The sequence below is a fragment of the Gobio gobio genome (assembly GCF_949357685.1).
Source record: "Gobio gobio genome assembly, chromosome: 21".
Lineage (NCBI taxonomy): Eukaryota > Metazoa > Chordata > Actinopteri > Cypriniformes > Gobionidae > Gobio > Gobio gobio.
In genome coordinates this window covers 6,193,209-6,200,708 of record NC_137117.1, presented here as the reverse complement: position 1 = coordinate 6,200,708, position 7,500 = coordinate 6,193,209, and the positions used below count along the sequence as shown (strand labels likewise).

Sequence of the window (7,500 nt, the reverse complement as noted above, 5' to 3'; positions counted from 1 at the left end):
AAGAAAATGATGCAGATAAAACTGCGACATCTGCTGCAGTGTTGCCAAGTTCATACATGTCCGCAGGTTGAAGCGACCCCAATTGTGTGATATTTAGCACCGGGAATGCGTATTTCAGCAGGAAACCCTGCCAAAAAGACATATATTTTACCCCCCATAAGAGATTTTTACCAAAAAAACCCACTGAAATGAGACTGGGCTTGTTTTGGGCTAGTTTTGAGTAGCGATTGGGCGGGTTTTGTTATGAATATCTGGCAACCCTGATCTGCTGACGGACACTGTGCTGCGTTGTCACCGGAACATCCCATGTATAAAATCCCTGTTGAACTCTTATTTTGAATTTGACTGTGACATTGCATGTGGGCGGAGTCAGGGACATGCACAAACAAGTTCGTTCCACAGAATGTTCTGCCGCTGCAACGAGACCGATCGTGGTTTGTTTAATGTGTGTGGGTTCTTGACAACGTAAGTTTACTTTAATATACATAGTTATGTGAATGTGTATGTGTCTATATGTAGACATGTGTATGTTTAATCCATGCTATATTGTTGTTAGCCGTGATATTCCTTGCACGTGCTAAGAAAGTTTAGATTAAGACATACTTATGTAGGCAAGTTCTGTGTTTATTGCAAATATATATAACAATGCTGATATGGATCGCTGGTATATCTGTGCTGTTACTTTACTGGCATACAGTTTGGATGTGTGGTTTACATTATATTATAAGGAGTAGGCCTATTTGACTGTGTTTAGCACCAAATAATGTTGTGACTCTGTTCTATTACTGGAACAAGAGCTCCACCTAGTGGTCATTGGTTTAATTTCATTCTGTACTACTCAATTCATAATTATGTGTTGCTTTATTTACTGTGATATATATTTGCGAGCATAGTATTTCATATTTGATAAGTTTATTTAATTTATTCATTGTTATTTAATTTATTTCAGAAAATATAGACCTCCATATAAACAAACTACTTGTGAATTTGATGGAAATAAATCAATGCTTGGGAACTGAAGCTGTCATGCACTTCTTTGCCTATAAACCTTCTGATCGAGGTTGAGGATTGGATGTTGCCAAGCCAGTGCATTCACGCACATACATCTTTAATAAAGTGGTCCTTCGAGCCGGATACAACATCTTATCCTCATGGCAGCATCTCGGGATTACATTGACGAACAACAAAGTCTCCGTCCTAGCAGGATCCGACGAATTCCTGGACATCTGGAGGACTTTGTACTTACTTCCCAACCCCGGCCGCTAGTTCCACCCCCCTTGCAAGAGGATTTAAGTCATATGCTAATTAGTAGTGAGAATGTCTCTGCTACCGATGTGGATTATCAAACTTCTACTCCTGATAGACTTTGGACTGAACAGAACACTGAGACTACAAGGTTACGTAGAGTGGAGGAGTGTGTTTGGAAAGTTCAAGAGCAAATCAGGGAGCTACAAAGCACATTACAAATGTCTCTCGAGCAAGGCAAAGGATCACCATACATGCATCAGGGCTACTCAACATTCTCCACACACCTCCACTGAGACCAGGGGATGCTCAAGGTTTTGAGGACTTTGCTTTATCAGTTAGCACTCTGGTTGGTCTCCTCAATACATTGGAGGGGTCTTCCAAGACTGAGCTGATGTGTGGTTCCCATATCGATAGATTGCTCACCAAGCTCCCCTCATCTCAAAGAGATAGCTTTGTTGAATACTGTCTGGCTAAGGGAATTCTCCAGAATGGGGCTGATAGAACCTACACACTTCCTGAGTTTGCAGAGTGGCTCGAGAAAAAATCACAAGCGCTTCAGATATCGAGGAGAGCAGCTGAGCTCTACAGTTCAGATAGACCTCGCTCTGAGAATAGAGAACAGAGAAACTCAAAGCCACCAAAGGTACAATCTACAATCTACTATGGCATGGATCAGGCGAAAGAGAAACCCTCTGCCTCATCTACTTCATCTTTTCATACGACAAAAGAGCAGACAAAGGACAAGAAACAGGAAAGCTTTAAGCCGTACTGCCCTTTCTGCAAATGCCAGCAACATTATCTCAACTCTTGTCCTGAATTTGTCAAATTAACAGTCCCCCAAATAACAGCATGGGTAAAGGACAATAACAGATGCTGGAGGTGTGGTAGAGGACATGAGCCTGCAAACTGCACCCTGAAAAAGCCATGTTCCAATTGTGGAGAACAACACTTGTCAATTCTCCATGAAACCGCAGCCAACATCCACAAGAGCATCCTTACTATGAATACGGTAGCCCGCACTGTTTACCTTGATCAGGTTGCTCACTCTGGCAGAGTCATGTTGAAAGTGGTTCAGGTCAGACTTCATAGCAAAGGGAGAATGTTGGACACATATGCCATTCTAGACGATGGTTCTGAAAGGACCATAATTCTCCCAACAGCAGTGCATTACCTTGATCTGGATAAGACAGATGAATCACTTGCCCTCAGGACAATTCGACAAGAAGTAGTAGAGATCCAGGGTGCATCAGTATCATTTGAGGTGTCTGCCTCTGTAAATCCGAGCATTCGTCTCAAGATACATGCTGCCTTTACAGCACAAGAGCTGAACATTGCCAAGCAATCCTGCCCTGTGGACAGAGACATTCCCATTGTACCTTTCAAAGCGGTACAGCCCATGCTCCTCATCGGTTCTGATTTCCAACATCTCATCACACCGATAGCTCCAGTACTCATGGGCCCATTGGGCAGTCCTGTTGCCGTCAGTACAAGTTTGGGCTGGGCTATCCAAGGTCCAACTACATTCCTAGACCAGCCATTGGAGACTACTTGTTTGAACATCTCACTGTTCCATGCTCCTACACAAGATCTGTCTCATCATGTTGAAAAGTTGTGGCAAGTCGACATACTTCCTTTTCAGCCTGTGAAAGACATTACATGATCCAAGCAGGACAGGGATGCTCTTCAAATGCTGGAAACAAAAACAAAGAGGGTTGATGTGGATGGAGCCTTCCTCCTCTTCGCAGAGTTAATGCGAAGGTCTTGAATGCAGGTTAAGAATCAGTCATGGCTCTTCTAAGGGCCACTGAGCGCCGTTTGAACCGAAATTCAGAGCTAGCAGAAGTCTACAATAAAGAAATCCACAAACTGGAGCAAGCAGGATATGCGGTAACACTCACTCCTGAAGAAGCAAAAAGTACAGATGAGTCCTGGTTTATTTCCCACCACCTTGTGCATCACAACAATAAAGCCAGGGTTGTGTTCAACTGTTCTTATCAGTTCCATCAAGCTTCACTGAATGATCAGTTACTCCCAGTTCCTACGTTGGGTCCATCACTGCTGGGAGTTCTCCTCAGATTTCGACAATATCCTGTGGCCATCAGTGGGGACATTCGTTCAATGTTTCACCAAGTACGCCTACTTCCAGAAGATCAGCCTTTGCTGCGCTTCTTGTGGAGAGATCTGGAAAAGGAGAGGAGTCCTGACATCTATGAATGGCGTGTTCTTCCATTTGGAACCACGTGCAGCCCATGTTGTGCCATCTATGCCCTCCAGCGTCATGCCATCGACCATCGTGAAGGCAATGAAGAGGTAGCAGATTCAGTATTGAAATCCTTCTAACTGTTTGCAGTCCCTTCCCACAACTGATGAGGCCAAACAGCTCATAGATAAAATGAGAACGTTACTATCTGCTGGGGGGTTCGAAATAAGACAATGGGCCAGTAACTACCCAAAGGTAATTGCTCATCTACCAACTGAAGCACGATCGGAAAGCTGTGAGCTACTATCAACAGAGAAGCCTACCATGCGCAATATCTATAGAGTGCTAGCATCACAGTATGACCCTCTTGGTTATATTTTGCCTTATACCACCCGGGCTAAAATCCTTGTTCAAGCTCTGTGGATAAACAAAAGAGGCTGGGATGACTTCATTGGAAATGAGATGCTTGGCAAATGGCAAGAGTGGACCAATGAACTAGAGGGCTGCATTGGGATTGAGTCCCGCCGGGTCCTGCGGGACCCAACGTAAATCTCGCGGGAGCGGGCGGTTTGAATTTTGCTGCGGGCGGGAATGGGCGGCTAAAAAAAACAATGCGGGAATCGGCGGGATAGGGAGGTTGCCTAACGACATGATGGAGAAGATGTCAATAGATGATGTAGAAAAGAACCTCAAACGAGGTATTTACAGCACAAAAGCTAAGCAAGGAAAGTCTGAAATTTGGAGAAGTTTCTCAATTGTTTTGGTAGGCAAAATCATGCGGTATAACGTTATATGTATCCACATATTGCGCAGCTGGCAAATACATAGCTACTTGATCATACCTCACCAAAAACGCTCAGCACTCCCTGCAGGTCAAGTTGACTGTTTGGTGTTTTTGACAAACAATACATAGAAGTTTAGTGAGTGGAAATGGATTGTTTCTAAATGTCCGTTTGCTATTTTGTGTTCACATTACGTTCTGTTGAAGCATGTTTTCTCAGGTTTCCTTTCAGTCGGTCACGTTCGACGTACGTCGGAACTGACCGACGAATTGGGATCTGTTTTTTGTTTCTCAATCTGTTTTTCTGTTTTCTGTTTTGCAAAGCAGTCTATTTTTATGTGCAAAGTTTTTGATAAAAACGAAATTATATTTGAATGTATTTGTCTTTTTTTATTTTACATGCAGGCCAGGGAAACGAAACAAACAACCCCATGAATCTCTTTAATAATATCAATACAAATACGTGTGTTTTTTTCTCCTGCGGGACGGGAGAAGACACAAAATCAATGCATCTCTATTATTGAGCGGGAATAAATTCTCAGAGTTTTGCGGGTGCGGGCGGGAGTGGACATACATATTGCGGGAGCGGGCGGGAGTGTAACACATACGTTGCGGGAGCGGGCGGTAATGGTCAGAAATTCGGCGGGTGCGGGCGGGAGCGGGATGAAGAAAACAGTCCCGCGCAGGGCTCTACAATGAACTGCAGTATCTTCCAATGGTAGGCATGCCTAGGTGCTATTCCCAGACTGTCCAGAACCTGACAAAAACAAGATTGAGTTGCACGTATTTTGTGATGCCTCTGAGCGAGCTTACGGTTCAGTGGCATATCTGCGTCGCCAAGACAATGAAAGAGGGATTCATACCTCATTTTTTATGGCCAGATCCTGTGTTGCACCAAAAAAGCAACTATCAGTGCCCCGACTGGAACTGTGTGGTGCCCTTACTGGAGCCCAACTGGCTAAACTCCTTGTAACTGAAATTACCCAACCCATCCATACAACTGTTCTCTGGACAGACTCCACCACAGTTCTCACGTGGATCAAGTCTGAATCCTGTCATTACAAGGTATTTGTTGGCACACGGATTGCTGAAATACAGGAGTTGACCAGTTCAGAGGACTGGAGATATGTGGACTCAGAACTAAACCCTGCTGATGACATTACAAGAGGGAAATCTCTTTATGAACTCTCTCAAGTATGTCGGTGGAATCAGGGCCCTCACTTCTTACAACAGTCACCAGAAAACTGGCCAACACAACCTACTGTATCCTCAAGTGATGAAAATGAGCTAAGAAAGTCCTTTTTCTTTGCTCATGTTGCTGTCATTCACTCCTTTCTTCCAGATCCAGAGCAGCACAAAACATGGACAGACTTAGTCCAAGCTACCTACCAGTCTGTACATGGGGCAGAAGCACCCCCAATGTCAGCTTCACAGCACATTGATACTGAATTGCTTCTTCTGAGACAAGCCCAGCAGGATAGTTTCCCTGATGAAGTCCATGCACTTCAGAATGGTAAGGTCATACGTGCTAACAGTAGGTAGAGTACTCTGTCACCTGAATATGATCAAACCATAGGATAAATTTGGGTAGGAGGTCGCCTTCGCAAAGCTGAGAAACTTGATGTTGACACTTTACATCCTATGGTACTGGCACCTGATCACCCCATCACCAAACCTCATAATACAAGACTATGACAACCGACTGCTTCATCCTGGTCCTGAACGTGTCTTCGCAGAGGTACGAAGAACATACTGGATTATTCGAGGCAGACAAGCCATAAAGAAATATCAACACCAATGCAGAGAATGCAGGAAATGGCGCAGTAATCCAGTCAACCCCAAAATGGCAGATCTCCCTGATTCTTGTCTTCGCTTATATCAGCCTCCTTTTTGGTCAACTGGAGTTGATTGCTTCGGACCATTTACAGTGAAGATAGGCAGAAGACATGAAAAACGCTGGGGAATCATTTTCAAGTGTCTCACCACGCGGTGTATCCACTTAGACCTCCTACATAATATGGATACTGACTCCTTTCTCATGGCTTTACGTCGTTTCATTGCACGACGCGGCTAACCCTTCGAATTAATATCTGACCAGGGCACACATTTCAGAGGTGGGAATAGAGAACTCCAAGAAAGCTTCTCTGCACTTGAGCCAACCATCAAAGAAAAACTGAGTGAACACAGTATTTCATTTAAGTTTAATCCTCCACATGCACCTCATTTCGGGGGAGCCTGGGAGCGTGAAATCCGCTCCATAAAATCCTGTCTTCGAGTAGTACTTAAGGCGAGATACGGCAGGTGAAAACATCGTTTTTTCATGCAGTGGTCAATTTTGAGATTTCGGGCCAGTTTGCTCCCTTAACATGTAAGCTTTCATGTCAAAATAAAAAATTTCAACATTACACATTAAGGTGGTTATTTCATTATATTTTGTCACCGTGCGCCTTTAGATTTCTTCCCGAAATCATCAAAAGTTATTCTAGCGCGATCTCTTGTGCCGTCTCCATTCACAGAAACGTGTCATGCTTGGTATCATTGTAAAGCTCTCAGTCTCACACACAGCGCTGGCTAATCCAAATATGGCAATTTCCTTTGTAGAACTGACCAACCGCGAAAGTATGCAGCCGAAAACCACATCTGATTGGTCGATGTGAATTTCTCACACGCTGCCGCTTGCTTGTGTCTCCACCTGAGAGAAAGTGCAGATAACGCTGAAATCAGCTCATAAACGCTCACAGAAAAGACCAAGTAGCAAGAGCTAGTAAAAAGAAAGTGAACAACAACAGATTAGACGACGAAACCCCGTCAGAATTAGATTCAAATAGTTATAGATGGACCAATACAACAAACAGGGACAGTTCGTCTGCAGGTTTTGTGACTGGTGTTTGTTAAGGTAGTTCTCTTAAGGTAGTTCTCTCATAGCTATTGCTATTAATAATTTATTCATTTATCAATTTCCACGTGTTTTAAATATTATACACTACTGATATTAATTAACTGAATATATATTTTGTTTGTAGGTTGGGGGTTTTATAGAAATGTATGCAGTTATACAGTATAAAACTTTAAAGGCCGTTTTCTCAAAATGAGTTTTTCCTCACACTCAGAGTCAGATATATCCACTTCAGTAGCACCAACAAGCACCAACTTTTGCAGTCTTATACTGAACTATATTCTGAAGGCTTTTACAGAGGGATTTGTTGATATATCATTCCTATCCTGAGTTATAGGTCCTTTAACTCCAAAAAACATGGCGAAAATTGATTTT

General features: G+C 43.3%; 1 protein-coding gene across 3 annotated transcripts in view; it reads right to left on the bottom strand.

The window, feature by feature from the left end:
• The window catches only part of LOC307117728 (FH2 domain-containing protein 1), a 34,048-nt gene that overhangs the window by 22,144 nt on the left and 4,404 nt on the right, over positions 1–7,500 (bottom strand). The window lies entirely within an intron of this gene.